Source organism: Acomys russatus, chromosome X (genome assembly GCF_903995435.1).
Source record: "Acomys russatus chromosome X, mAcoRus1.1, whole genome shotgun sequence".
Taxonomy (NCBI): Eukaryota; Metazoa; Chordata; class Mammalia; order Rodentia; family Muridae; genus Acomys; species Acomys russatus.
This window is the reverse complement of record NC_067169.1, coordinates 63,385,243-63,402,059: the sequence shown is the minus strand read 5'-3', so window position 1 is coordinate 63,402,059 and position 16,817 is coordinate 63,385,243.

Here is a 16,817-nt window from a genome sequence, read left to right as displayed (position 1 = left end):
CAGAAGAAGAAATTATATATTTAAGATTATTTTTCTCTAAAATATGCCACATTCTGACAACATTACAACAAAATTAACTAAAAACAGTGTGCATTTCAGGATATCATTTAATTTCATTCAGAGCATAGAGAGTAAAAAAATCTATTTCAGTTTAAAGTAATCCTTGATACCAAGCTTGACAAAGCTGCCTGATGAAATTTGAAAGCCAAATTGACTCATGTAAATACATACAACAAAATCAATTATAAATTAATGAAATTTATTACTTATTTAAAAAATTATATACATGGCAAAACAAAGATTTTTCCCAAAATATGAGTGTGATACAAAATCAATGAATATATTATGGTAATGGATTTCTCTAATAAATTAAATGAAATAACACACATATGCACAAAAACAAATTTTCTCTAAGTGCAGCAATATTAGCTGTCAAAATAAACTGTCAGTTTCTGTCAAGGAATCAGAATGAATTGAGAATAGAAAATATCTATTCTATACAACAAAACATATCTGTCTCAGCCATACACATACCTCACCAGAATCCTATTTCAAGAAAAAGATGAATGTATGTATATGAACAAGTATTGCTTTAATTACCATTTTAAATATTTTACAAGTTGCAGCATTTTTTAAAAATATTGAAAAGAAATAAAATGGATAAATATGAGAAAGGAGAAAGATATTTATTTGTGGCAAGCAATTTAATTGCTGCAGAAAAAATCAAGTCAAAAAACTGATAAATAAATATAATACTTAGAAAATTTTACATTATTATCTTCATAAAAATTGTATTTGGTAGGATCTAATAAATCTAGCTTTTATATGTGAAGAAAGAAAACATAAATGCTTGAATAAATTGCTTCAGTGTACACATCTAGAAGATAAGAGAGACAGTATTTATTTTTAATTTGGTTTGAATAGTTAGAAAGTACGTTTTAAAGGACAATATTTTATATATCAATTTAATAAGAACAACATAGTGATAAAATAAAATCACAACATAAAACATTAAAGCATTTTCAGAAGAAAATTAAATTTCTGTGAAACCCCCTTTATACTTTAAATCTGAAAGAATATGGAATAAATATTCCATGTTATTGGACAATGACACCAATTTTTTAACCAAATTTAAAGTTAGTAATGAAGAATAAATGTGAAAACATGGTAAATATAAAACTAAAAGTAAAGAGTAATGAGAAGAGTAGCACCCTACTTATTAAAGATAGTGAGTAGACTAGCACCCTACTTATTAAAATATTTCAATTGGTCAAAATGAAGCTGTACATTTTGAGATAGGATTTGATAAATATATGGTTTGTTAGCATTTTTTAGTGTTCTGTAAGATTTCCTTAATCCTTCATACTTTCTTGTAATTCATTTTTGTATTTTGTCTCATTCAATCCTTGTAGAAATCTAAGAAGAATATATCATGAATATCCTAGCTTTCCAAGGAGGATAATTGAGAAGTAAAACAACTTGCTCATTAACTAGGTGGGTAAAAACAATGGTGTGTATAGCAACTGAAGCTGCATTTGAATCACTACACTGTATGTTAAAAAATGGAAGTTCAGGAAAAAGGTTGAATATTAGATAAACATTCAATATGCAGTGGCAATCGCATTTAAAATTGATATGAATGAGTTGGCTAAACTTGCAATTTATAAGGATAAGAGTGATGGTGAGGTCATTGGGGTAAACTAATTACTTGTAACATCTTGCTCATTGAAACCTTCTGAATAGATTCAAGAGTTATATTTTCTGAAAGAAAAATATTGTGGAGTTTGAAAGTTTTTTTCGTAAATACAAAAGGAAAAAAAATAAAATGAAAGATAAATAAGGTTGAGGTGTAGCTTAATACCGAAATGTTCATCTTTACTTTTAACCATAAAGCCTAGTTTTACCAAAACCTTACACAAATAACTAATGTTGGCTTTCCACAGAGGTGTTTTACAGCGTACATTAATAATTTTATGAATAACCATTAAAACCCTAAGTGAAGTATGATTTATTTATAGAACAGAATATTATAAGAGAACTAAGGATAAATATACATATTATGCAATAGGCTAAATTGCAGTTGCAATTATTTGTTTGAATCATTAAGTCAGAGCCTAGAGAAGATCCTTTATTTTGCATATTACCCAAACCCACCAAACATGTTTTTAATTTTTTATTATTAATTTATTCTTGTTACATCTCAATGGTTATCCCCTCCCTTGTATCCTCCCTCCCATTTTCCCATTACTCCCCTCCCCTATGACTGTTCCTGAGGGGGATTACCTCCTCCTGTATATGCTCATAGGGTGTCAAGTCTCTTCTTGGTAACCTGCTGTCCTTCCTCTGAGTGCCACCAGGTCTCCCCGACCAGGGGACATGGTCAAATATGACCACCAAACATTTTTGTATTCTTATGTGTATGAGGCTTTCATCTCTGTTCAAGTGAGTATATGTAAATGTGTGTATGGATGAACATGAATATGTCTATGTTTGTGTAGAGTCCAGAGGTTGATGCTCAGTGTGTTTCCACCTAAGTTTGCTGTTGTTTCTCTTTATTTTTTTAAATTATATTATAGTTATATAATTTACCCTTTCCCTTTCTTTCCATAGAAACTTGACACATACTTATGCTTGCTCTCTTTCAAATTCATGGCCTCTCTTTTCCCTAATTGCTGTTACATATACAGAAAATGTTTTCATTTGATAGACACTGATTTAAAATAAAGAAGATGTAAAACATGCTCTCTGGCACATTAAGCAAACTGGGACAGCTCCCAATGCAGGCTGATACCAAACATTTGCTTGCAGAGCCATTGCAGCAGTTACAAATCTCTTTTTTGTTGAACACACATACACCAGCATGCTTTGTTTGGAAATAGAAGGATCACTGCACTTTAGTGTGTGAATTATTACTCAATCAAGGGCTAGGCAGCAAAATGTAGAACTTCGCAAAATCTCTTTGAATTTTGAGCTCTGAATATTTAAAATAGTCAAAGACTTCTTCATCTAAATATGTCTTAAAGGCTATTTAAAGAACCGTCCTGGTTTTATTTTTTGTTTTTGTTTTTGTTTTTTTTTTTTTTTTTGGTAATCTAACAAATGCTGTTTTGCCATCATCCTCATACTGCAAATTGGTTGAATAATGTACACTGTGCTTGGAGTTAAAAATGCCGATATAGCCAGGCGTGGTGACACAAGCCTGTAATCCTAGCACTCGGGAGGAAGAGGTAGGTGGATCTCTGTGAGTTCTAGGTCAGCCTGGTCTACAAAGCAAGCCTAGAGCATCCAGGGTTAACATAGAGAAACCCTATCTCAAAAAACCGAAAAAAAATGCTGATATATATGTTATAGTAAATATGGACATGTCAAGATTTCATAATAAAAGGTGAATGCACATAAGAAAAGGTGCAATTTGGTTCATCTGGATTCTCAGTATTCAAAAGGTAGTGCTTTGATTCAAAGTCAGCCTAATCTACATAGTGTATTTCTATACAGGCTGGGCTACATAGTGAGATCCTTTCAAAATAATAATAATTTTAAAAATCTAGGGGAAGGGGACATGAGAGAGTGTGGGAGGAAGGTGGGGTTGGGAGATGAGGAGGGTAGGGCTATGACCAGGATGTAAAGTGAATAAATAAATAATATATATATATACATATATAAGAGAAAATTTAATATATAGCTTATTTTAATTTTGTAGTAACAATAAAATCTGGAACATATATGCATCTATAACTTGATGGAATAAGAGTATAGTTGGTGATATTATGATCTGCTGTAATTTCTTTCATAGAAATGTTCTGGCTTTAGAAATTTCCTAACAAGAATATAATTTACAAAGTAAAAACAAATTAGATTATTTAGTCAATAAATATATATGAAAAAATCACTAAGAGGACAAAAGGTTTAGGTCACCTCCCTTAATCTACTTTCCTGGGCTATCTATTCTTTCTTCTACTTTTGTAGATAATTTTTAAGCGGATGAACAAAATTCCACTGTGTGTATATGCCAGATTTTCACTGCTTATTGATTCATTGAAGGATATTTAGGCTGCTTCCATGTCCTCACTGTGAAAAGAGCCACAGTGAACATGGCAGTATAGATATCCCTATTATCAAGATAAACTAAACTCAGAAAGACAAAAATTTTGTATTTTGTATACTCTCTTATGTGTGGATATACCCTGTAGTGTGTGTGTGTGTGTGTGTGTGTGTGTGTGTGTGTGTGTGAGAGAGAGAGAGAGAGAGAGAGAGAGAGAGAGAGAGAGAGAGAGAGAGAGAGAGAGAGAGAGAGAGAGAGAGAGATGGCAAATGTGGGTAAAAGCAAATAAACTAGAAAGGAAACCAAGATATAAAAAAAAATAAATGCTGAGTGTTAGGCCTTAGGAAGTACATATATACAAAAATGAGCTCAAGCTGGATTATAAAATGATTTTGGAATTTTAAATAAAAGACAACTTTCCTCAGGAACTTGAGAAACAGGTTTTCTTCCCACAAAGGAGTCATTTCCCTTATCCTCTGGCAGAAGCAACACAGGGCTCTCCATTACCGTATACCAAGGGTTGCATATCAAAGTCTATGTGGACCTCAGTTCCTACTGACAAGTACTTCTTATACATTTCAAAACCCTCATGTTAGCTTCCTGGCCCTTCTCTTCTCAGTTTCCTGCTCTCTTTATACCTCCTGTCTCCCCTCTCCTGCAGCTTTCACTATTTTGGCGAGCTGCACTATTCCACCCCTTTCATGGATAACCATGGTCATGTCCAGTCTACTTCTCTTTCTCTGTGCTCTAGACTCTTTCTTATGCCTCTGGATATTATCTCTCTGTTATTCACAATAGAGCCTTTCTCCCTCAACCATAAAGCAGCCATTTCAGCAGTTTCTTTACTGTACATACCCTCACATACACTGTAGAAGGGCTGGATGAAGGCAAATGGACACATGTTAAATGAAAGAAGAAAAGAGATAGATGGTTGGGAAGGAGGAAGGCTGTCGAGAAGGTAGGACTGTGGGTGATGAGGAGGGGATAAAACCAGATTAAAATACAGTTCCATCTGAAATGACACCTGGTACCATTTTGGCCAGTCTATGAAGAATAGCCTTACTTGAAAGTATATCACTGGAACCTGGCTCTGAGCTTTCAAAGCCTCATTTCTTTCCCAATGCTCTCTTTTCTTTTCTGTTGCAATACTTGCCATTGAATATATAAGTTCTTAGTTTGCTAACACATCTGCCTGCTACCATGCCTTGCTTTAGATTGTGAACCCTTATTCCCTAGGAAGTATAGGCCCAAATGAACTCTTCCTTCTATAAACTGCCTCTGGATATGATATTTGATTAGAGCAACAGAATAGTAACTAATACACAATGAAAGGAAATACATGTAAATCTACCAACAATAAACTAAAAAGCTTCTTCACATCTTAGGAAATAATAAGCTAAGTGAAAAGACAACTGTTAAACATAATAAAACAAATGTAAATAATGTCTAATAAATGGTTATTTGACAGAACAGATAGAACATACTAGGAACTCATTCAGGTAAATGACAAACAAGAAAAAACGAAGTACAAATATTCCTATTAAAATGGACAAAAGACTTGAACAAATTTTCTCCAAAAAAAGTATCCAAATGACAAACATCCATATAAAAAGATATGTATCATCACTAACTATGGAGGAAATTAAAATAAAAAAAGATATTAGTTCATATCTTTTAGGGTAGGTGTGCTGAAAAAGACAGAAAAAGAGTATTGGACAGAAGGTAAAGAAAATATACTACTTGTAAATTACCGTAGATTGATCCAAATATTTAGAAAACAATATAAATATAATTGTCATTTGATCTAACCATACCAATTTGGGTATATAGTCAAATTTAAAAAAATGGTGCACATGTAGATATCAGAGGACAATTTTCAGGAGTCAGTTTTCTCCTTCCACTGTGGATTATTGAGACAAAATTCAAGTTTTCATGCTTACATAGCAAACATTTACCCAATGAGCATTTTCACAAACCCACATACATAGCTTTGTCCCTTACTTCCTTACAGTTCACTCATGTTTGCTAATTTATGTCAACTCGTCATAAATAGAATCATTTGGAAGAGAAGACGCCAACTGATAAAATTTACCCACAAGATTAGTCTATAGGCAAACTTGTGGTACATGTTTTTATTTGTAATTGATGTACGAAGGCCAAGCTCATTATGGGCCATGCCACTCATGGATTGTTGGTCCTAGGTGATATAAAAAAGGAAGCTGAGCAAACTATAATTGAACATGAGCTCAAGCTGGATTATAAAATCACTCATTGCCTCCACATTTCTACCCTGCTTGAGTTCTTGCCCTGACTGCCTTCAGTGATGGAATGTGAGTTTTTCCATAAAAGTTAAACCCTTTCCTCCCCGAGTGTGTGTGTGTTTTATGTGTGTGTATGTATGTATGTATGTATGTATGTATGTATGTATGTATGTATGCATGTATGCATGCATTCATTCTATCAGTTATGTTCCAGTAGAGAGCACTGACTTGTCTGAAATTTGGGACACTTCTCCCCTGCTTCCACCATGCACACTTATTTAGATCTAGCTTTATCTTACTCAGGTATGTTGCATTCTGTCACAAGCACTGTGAGTTCATATGCACAAGTGCTCTGCCATGTTCAGAAACACTATTTTGTTGCAGCCATGTATGACCTCTGGCTCTTAGAATCTTTCCTCTTCCTCTTCCACAGTACATTTTGGATCATAGTAGAAAAAGAATGTGATGAAAAGACCTGTGTAGGGCTGACAACTCTGCAGTCTTATTCTATTCATGGTGACCAGTTAAAATCTTTTAAAAAGGTTTATACTATATAAGGGTTCCATATGGCACTTTAAAAAGCTTTTAGAGTTAGTTATCCTTCCCCATATTTTTTCATTTTCCCTTGTGTCCCATATCCCATGGCCCCCTATAGTTTCTGATCTCTCTGTGTCTCCCAATTTTAAACACATATCCAAAGATCCAGAGAATTTAGGCTAATGCTTTTTGGAAATTTCATTGAGAACAAAGAATTACTAAATACTAAATAAAATACTTGCAAAACGAATAAAAGAACACATCAAAGATATCATTCATTATGACCAAATAGGCTTCATTCCAGGCATGCAGGGATGGTTTAATATACGGAAATCCATCAATGTAATCCACCATATAAACAAACTGAAAATAAAAAACCACATGATCATCTCCTTGGATGCAGAGAAAGCATTTGATAAAATTCAACACCCATTCATGTTTCAAGTTTTAGAGAGATCGGGGATACAAGGCACTTTCCTCAACATAATAAAGGCTATATAAAGCAAGCCAATAGCCAAAATCAAAGTAAATGGTGAGATACTCAAGGAAATTCCTCTAAAATCGGGAACAAGGCAAGGCTGCCCACTCTCTCCATATCTCTTCAATATAGTACTCGAAGTTCTAGCCAGAGCAATAAGACAACAAAAGGAGATCAAGGGTATCCAAATGGGAAAGGAGGAAGTCAAATTATCCCTCTTTGCAGATGATATGATAGTGTACATAAGTGACCCTCAAAATTCCACCAGAGAACTCCTGAAGCTGATAAACACCTCAGCAAATTGGCTGGATACAAAATTAACTCATAAAAGTCTGTAGCCTTCCTATACACAAATGACAAGCTTGCAGAGGAAGAAATTAGGAAAACCACACCCTTCACATTAGCCACAAGCAATATAAAATATCTAGGAGTTACCCTAACTAAGCAAGTGAAGGACTTGTATGAAAAAAATTTCAAAACTCTGAAGAAAGAGATTGAAGATGGCCTGAGAAGATGGCATGATCTTCCTTGCTCATGGATCGGGAGAATTAACTTAGTAAAAATGGCCATCCTACCAAAAGCAATCTACAGATTCAATGCAATCCCTATCAAAATACCTACACAATTTTTTAAAGACATTGAAAGTTCAATTCTGAACTTCATATGGAAAAACAAAAAACCCAGAATAGCTAAAACAATCTTGTACAATAAAAGGTGCTCCGGAGGAATCTCCATACCTGATCTCAAACTGTACTATAAAGCAATAGTCATTAAAACAGCATGGTACTGGCACAGCAACAGGCTAGTTGATCAGTGGAATCGAATCGAAGACCCAGATATGAATCCACACACATATGGTCACTTGATTTTTGACAAAGAAGCCAAATCCATTCAATGGAAAAAGGATAGCATCTTCAACAAATGGTGCTGGTCTAACCAGAGGTCTATATGTAAAAAAATAAACTGGACCCATATTTGTCACCTTGCACAATTCAAATCCAAGTGGATTAAAGACCTCAACATAAAACCAGAGACACTAAGCCACTTAGAGGAAAAAGTGGGAAAGAGCCTGGAACATATTGGCACAGGAGACAACTTCCTGAACAGAACACCAACGGCCCAGGCCTTAATGTCAACCATTAATAAATGGGACCTCATGAGGCTGAGAAGCTTCTGTAAGGCAGGAGACACTGTCAAGAGAACAAAGCGACAGCCTACAGACTGGGAAAAAATCTTCACCAACCCTACATCTAACAAAGGTCTAATATCCAAAATATATAAAGAACTCAAGAAATTAAACACCACCAAACCAAATAACCCAATAGAGAAATGGGGCTTGGAACTAAACAGAGAATTCTCAACAGAGGAGTATCAAATGGCTGAGAAACACTTAAAAAAATGCTCAACCTCCTTAGTCATCAGGGAAATGCAATTCAAAACAACTCTGAGATTCCATCTTACACCCATCAGAATGGCTAAGATCAAAAACTCAAGTGACACCACATGCTGGCGAGGATGTGGGGAGAGAGGAACACTCCTTCATTGCTGGTGGGAATGCAAACTAGTACAGCCACTTTGGAAATCTATCTGGTGCTATCTCAGAAAAATGGGAATAGGGCTTCCTCAAGACCCAGCTATTCCACTCCTTGGAATATACCCAGAAGATGCTCCAGCACACAACAAGAAAATTTGCTCAACCATGTTCATAGCAGCCTTATTCATAATACCCAGAACATGGAAACAGCCTAAGTGTCCCTCAGTAGAAGAATGGATAAAGAAACTGTGGTACATATACACTATGGAATACTACTCAGCTATTAAAAACAAGGAATTCCCGAAATTTGTGGATAAATGGATTGATCTAGAAATGATCATAATGAGTGAGTTAACCCAGAAGCAGAAAGACTCAAATGGTATATACTCACTTATATCTGCATACTAGCCCAAGCCTTCACTTACCAGGAAACTGGGACAGAGGGGAAGGCATCCTATTGGGACTCTAAATGAGAGACGCATGGGAGAATAGCAAAATAAAAGGATACAGAGGGTCCTAGAAATCTACAAGTAGAACAATATGATAGGCAGATTTGGGCCCAGGGGTCCCGCTCAAACTAAGGCACAAGCCAAGACAATACAGGAGGTAAACTTTAAACCCCTTCCCAGATCTAGCCAATGGTCAGAATATTCTCCACAGTTGAGTGGAGAGTGTGATATGATTTTCTCACGTACTCTGGTGCCTCACATTTGACCATGTCCCCTGGAGGGGGAGACCTGATGGCACTCAGAGGAAGGACAGCAGGTAGCCAAGAAGAGACTTGATACCCTATGAGAATATACAGGGGGAGGTAATCCCCCTCAGGAACAGTCATAGGGGAGGGGAATAATGGGAAAATGGGGGGTGGGGAGGAATGGGAGGATACAAGGGATGGGATAACCATTGAGATGTAACAAGAATAAATTAATAAAAAAAAAAAAAGAAATTAAGGCAGACAGAACCTCAAAAAAAAAAAAAAAAAAAAAACAAAAAACAAAGAATACATTTCACATTTTATTTTAATAGTATTTATCAGTTACACATCATGAGATTCCTATGACATTTTCTCTCTGTTGTACTCCTCCAGCTTTTACTAATCCTATTACTCCTAATTAACTAGTCTGCTCATGTTTTAGTATCCATTTTGTTACTTATCTGTTCATTTATTTGGTTGGTTTTATGTATTATCTGATGAGTTTTCATAGAGTGACTTACAGCATCATAGATGAAGAGTTATTTATAGGAATATGGATACCTTCCCAATGGTTCCATTGTCAATGTAAATGTATCTCTGTCCCCCAGCAACCACAGTTGATTTGGATACAGATAATTCAGTTCCAGTTTCACTTTAATGAATTAATATTTGAAAACAGAAAAAGTTAAAGAAAAATTGTATGATGAAACATATGTTATAAAATTATAAATTTAGAAAAATATAACCTAAAATAATGCCTTAGTTTTTTTCTATTAAAACATAGCTCAATCTAGATCTTCTATTCCACTCCTTGGAATATACCCAGAAGATGCTCCAGCACACAACAAGAACATTTGCTCAACCATGTTAATAGCAGCCTTATTCATAATAGCCAGAACATGGAAACAGCCTAAGTGTCCCTCAGTAGAAGAATGGATAAAGAAACTGTGGCACATTTACACTATGGAATACTACTCAGCCATTAAAAACAAGGAATTCCTGAAATTTGTAGACAAATGGATTGAACTAGAAATGATCATAATGAGTGAATTAACCCAGAAGCAGAAAGAGTCAAATGGTTTATACTCACTTAATCAGGACACTAGCCCAAGGAGTATGTTCCATGAAAGTCTTCACTTACCAGGAAAGTGGGACAGAGGGGAGAACATCCTATTGGGTCTCTAGGTGAGAGAAGCATGAGAGAATGGGGAAATAGAATGATCCAGAAGGTCCTAGAATCCTACAAGAATAACATCATGATGGGCACATCGGTGCCCAGGGATCCTGCTCAAATTATGGCACCAGCCAAGAACAATACCTGCAGTAAGCATCAAACCCCTACCCAGATCTAGCCAATGGACAGGCCATTCTCCACAGTTGAGTGGAGAGTGGGGTGTTACTTTCACATGAACTCTGGTGCCCCATATTTGACCATGTCCCCTGGATGGGGAGACCTGGTGGCACTCAGAGGAAGGGTAGCAGGCTACCAAGAAGAGACTTGATACCTTATGAGCATATACAAGGGGAAGAAGTCCCCCTCAATCACAGTCATAGGGAAGGGAGTATGTGGAAAATGGGAGGGAGGGAGGGATGTGAGGATACATGGGCTGGGATGAAAATTGAGATGTAATGTGAATAAATTAATAAAATATATTTTAAAATACATAACTCAATCTTTGTACTTATAGTTTTTAATTTTTTTTGCACACATTGAGATGAGAAAATTTAAAAACTTAAAAAAAAACAACTTAATTTTTTTCCATTTCTGCATATGGTATTTTGCATGTTACTAAAACTGTAGTAATTTTGGTTTTAATAGAGAAGCAAGAAGAAAATAACTATACATTATTATTTATGCATTAGAAAATATGAAAGCATACCTTTTAACAATGCCAATTATATTACAAAAGTGAATTGATTCCAAATTGTATTTTTGATAAAATGAAGCAGCTCACTTGTCACATTGTTAAAATTTAGGATAGCATTTCAAGCCTCTAAACAAATACACGAAGTTCAGCTTAAAATAACCAAATATTTTTATTTGTTTTTGTTTTCGGTGGGTTTTTGTTTGTTTGTTTTTTGTTTATTTATTTTGGTTTTGGTTTGTTTGTTTGTTTGTTTGGCTTTTCGCGACAAGGTTTCACTATGTTGTCCTGGCTATCCTGGACTTGCTTTGTAGACCAGGCTGGCCTAGAACTCAGCAATCCACCTGCCTCTGCGTCTGGAGTGCTGGGATTAAAGGCATGTGCCCAGCTGAGGCCCTGGACCCAGGGTGACTCACAAGCCTCTAACGCTGCTCTGTTTTTATATCACATGTCTGTCATTCCAAAGCAGAATAGCTATAATTATCTGGGTGTGTTTACATCAAGTAAACATTAAGCAGAAATTAGGTAAAAATGATTGATAGGGTTTAAGATTAAACTAAGGTAAACATTTATTTATCCGTGTTGCAGATTGTTAAGCCGGCCCATGGTGTTAATATGTTCTAGTTATAAGTTGAAACAAATAAAATTTTCCACTGAAAAAAAAATAAAGGCATGTGCCACCACGCCTGGCCCCAAATCCTTTGTCAATCCCAAATTCCATGATTAACTTTTAAATTCCTGAAATTCAGGTAGACTTGACAAATATAAGAACATTTAATACCAAATTTTCAAGAGACATTGGCAGAAAAGGGAGGCATAAAACAAACAAGCAAAAATCCAGAGACAGCAGATCCTACATATTGACAAAACCCAAATACAAGCCTTCATATATAAAGGTTTCAAATTAAATATGCCAAGATTGCCAGTACTAGTGTGCTATAAATTCAGTAAAATGAAACAAGAAGTGGACATGGGCTTGTCACTCAATTTTTTGCAGGAATAACAATGGTAGGCAGAATTTTGCACCTTCCTGCTTTATAACCACAATTGATTACATCAATTTAGAATGTAGTTTTAAATATATGACTTTATGGTTATGAAAAAAAAGTAGTCAGAATTCTCTTTAGGGGTACACCAAGGAATTATAAACTCAGCGCTCTCTAAGATTATATGAGTCACAAGAGAAATCAATGTGTTTTTTGTGTCCTCACTCTTCTAGATATCAACACAAAGTTACATTAAGATTTGATATGTTACATATTGATTTACATTCAGAATTTTAGACTCACCAAGATAAGAAAATGTTTCCATCAAGGTTGCCAAATAAAATAGCCAAAACACTATAAATGTAATATTAATATAATACCTGATTGTTTCATGGTGCTTCTTGCTCTATGTATTTTATTTTTATATGTATGATAATATGAATATATATGTAAAAAATTAAAAATAATAGCCGGGCGTGGTGGCGCACGCCTTTAATCCCAGCACTCGGGAGGCAGAGGCAGTCAGATTGCTGTGAGTTCAAGGCCAGCCTGGTCTACAAAGCAAGTCCAGGATAGCCAAGGCTACACAGAGAAACCCTGTCTCAAAAACTCTGAGATTCAATCTTACACCCATCAAAATGGCTAAGATCAAAAATTCAAGTGACACCACATGCTGGCGAGGATGTGGGGAGAGAGGAACACTCCTTCATTGCTGGTGGGAATGCAAACTAGTACAGCCACTTTGGAAATCTATCTGGTGCTATCTCAGAAAAATGGGAATAGGGCTTCCTCAAGACCCAGCTATTCTACTCCTTGGAATATACCCAGAAGATGCTCCAGCACACAACAAGAACATTTGCTCAACCATGTTCATAGCAGCCTTATTCATAATAGCCAGGACATGAAAACAGCCTAAGTGTCCCTCAGTAGAAGAGTGGATAAAGAAACTGTGGTACATATACACTATGGAATACTACTCAGCTATTAAAAACAAGGAATTCCCGAAATTTGTGGATAAATGGATTGAGCTAGAAATGATCATAATGAGTGAGTTAACCCAGAAGCAGAAAGAATCAAATGGTATATGCTCACTTATATCTGCATACTAGCGCAAGGGGCAAGTTCCATGAAAGCCTTCACTTACCAGGAAACTGGGACAGAGGGGAGGGCATCCTATTGGGACTCTAAATGAGAGACACATGGGAGAATAGCAAAGTTTAAGGATCCAGAGGATCCTAGAAACCTACAAGTAGAACAATATGATAGGCAGATTTGGGCCCAGGGGTCCCGCTCAAACTAAGGCACCAGCCAAGGACAATACAGGAGGTAAACTTTAAACCCCTTCCCAGATCTAGCCAATGATCAGAATATTCTCCACAGTTGAATGGAGAGTGTGATATGACTTTCTCATGTACTCTGGTGCCTCACATTTGACCATGCCCCCTGGAGGGGGAGACCTGGTGGCACTCAGAGGAAGGACAGCAGGTTGCCAACAAGAGACTTGATACCCTATGAGAATATACAGGGGGAGGTCATCCCCCTCAGGAACAGTCATAGGGGATGGGAATAATGGGAAAATGGGGGGGAGGGAGGAATGGGAGGATACAAGGGATGGGATAAACATTGAGATGTAACAAGAATAAATTAATAAAAAGAAAAAAATTAAAAATATTAATTTAAAAAAGCAACAGTGGAAATCATGGGATAATGTTCAAATAGTAATCCTTTCTTCATCACATCTCTCCTACTGTCCTACTGACCAATAAATAACCTTCACAATTCTAAGAGAGAGAGAGAGAGAGAGAGAGAGAGAGAGAGAGAGAGAGAGAGAGAGATTTCCTTTCCCTTTGACAGATGTCTAGATAGTTGCAAAGCACTACAGATTAGCATGGCTGAACCCCCTAAAACAAAGAATTTAACACTCCCTACCTGACTATGGAAGAAATTCAAATCAGTTCTCTGAGAAACCAAACTTCAAATTAGCCTCCCAAATGGCAAGAAAAAAAAAAAAAAAAAAAAAAAAAAAAAAAAAAAAAAAAAAAAGGGGGAGAGAAAAGACAAAATGTCCTCGTTTCTACCACAGGCAGAATTCTGCTTAAAAATTGGCAAGCTTCGATGCAGGCATAGTAGATGGACAAACTCTGCCAAGACAGGGTAAGCAAGTTTTCAATAGTTCCTGACTCACAAATATGTTTGTCAGATATATTTGGCCAGAAGGCTGAAGATGATGTTCCAACATTATAGAGAGTTTTGGGTAACTGTTCAGGCAGCAAACTGTCTCTGTCATCCTCTCATTTCGGAAGCTGCTAGCCTCCACTCGTGGTATACTCAAGCAATCAATTTTATTCCTTTTCAAGTTTCTGATGGGGTTGAAGACCAGATAGTTTAGTTTTACAGTTAAGCTTAGTTGTATATGGGTTAAGACGTTTTTAAGTCTACATAGATGTTTTATGTTGATAATGATGAGATATGATAGATATTGATTTACTTTCAGAATTTTAGACTCACCAATATTTGGAAAGATATTTTCTTCAAGGCTGCCAAATGCAAATTGTCAAAACACTTTAAATGTATATATATATATATATATATATATATATATATATATATATATATATATATATATAATCCCTGCTTGTTTAATGGTTCCTCTTGCCATAAATAGTTTATTGTGTATATGTACAATAATATAAATGTATATGTAAAAATATTTTTAAAAGTTTTTAAAAATAAATGACAAAGTTTAAGGAGCACTGATCAAGAAGAAATTACAAAAGTTCAGACTATAGAGTCCCCATGGCATTCAAAACTAATTTCTCTGTCTCATCAGATCAAGGAAAGTAAAGAAAAATAAGATAAGAAAAAAGAAACATGAGAAAAAGTGTGTGGCATAAAAATGATTCCAGCAGCTGCAACAGCTCACTCAGTCTTTGTATCAAGAGGTCAACTTGTTGTGAGTGGTTCATATTAAAAAGATATGTCTTTCTTAATTCGGCACAATAAAATTATAAGTGGAGCTATTATGGCAACAGCCAAGTCCCTAGCAGCTGCAACAGGCTAGACTCAGCCACCTGTCCCCAGTACATTAGTTAGTGAAAATCAGTAAGAGGAGAAAATTTTCAAACTTGACACACTAAAAATTGTGCACATTTAAAGGCTTGAGGATCTCTCAAAGTCCATCTTCCCATTGGGAGAGACAAATGAGAGAGAAAGAAAGAAAGAAAGTAAAAAAAGAAAAAGAAAAAGAAAAGAAATAAAGCAACCAGTTGTAATACTGTCTTCTTCACAAAATTCCTATTATGTGGCTGTAGACATGGCTCAGTGGATGAGAACTTTTGTTTCTCTTCTAGAGGACTCATGATCAATTCACAGAAACCCACATGGCAGTTCAAAACTTTTACTAACTCCAGTTCCAAAGAATCTGATGCTCTCTTCTGGCCTTTGCAAGCACTAGGCATGTTTGTGGTGCATCAATATATATGAAGACAAAATGTCCATAAACATAAAATAATGAGATAATCAAAAATTGGTTTAAAAGTTTAAGGGGTTGATGATAAAATCTATAGCAAACTATAGTAAAGCATATTGTATATTTAGTTTGTAAATGATAGCAACTTGAGGACTTCAAAAATCAGTAGAGCTATATTTGAAATATATTTTATTTATAAGTAGGTGTGCACTGTCCAAAATAAACTACCATTTTAAGACAATAATATTCTTGGAGCTATGTGAGCATAATTTTATTTAGTAATCACTTTCATATTCCCCTTATTGACTTTGACAACCATCCTATTAAAGGCTAATGTGAATTATCAGCTACTACTATACTACTTCCTCCTACTATAGGAAGTCAAATAATAGACCCTTGTTCATGAGATTTTCCTAATATATATATATATATATATATATATATATATATATATATATATATGACTAAACATATCTTGTTGAGTTGAAAGTTTAAATAAAACTTAGACCATTTAGATATCAACAATAGTGTATTTCTCTACTTTATAAACAAACTCAAAAAACTTACAGATGTATGTATCTTAGCTTTATACAAAACTATTTAGTACTCATTACTTAATTTTCATTTGCTTCTTGTGCTTTTTTCAGTGATAAATTATAGTCATGAAATTATTATTTGGTACTCCTGAATGATTTTATAAAGCCTTTAAAACTGTTTTCTCTCCTATTTCATTTCTTTTAATATCTATACAAACCGGGAGCTATACCAAAATGGCATTGTTGCATTGATAGATTACAATATAATAGACATCAATAATTCCTAAAGCCCATGCTCACCGTAGTGATTGAAATTGCCAAAATGGTTAACTCATTCATTATGATCATTTCTAGCTCAATCCATTTATCCACAAATTTTGGGAATTCCTTGTTTTTAATAGCTGAGTAGTATTCC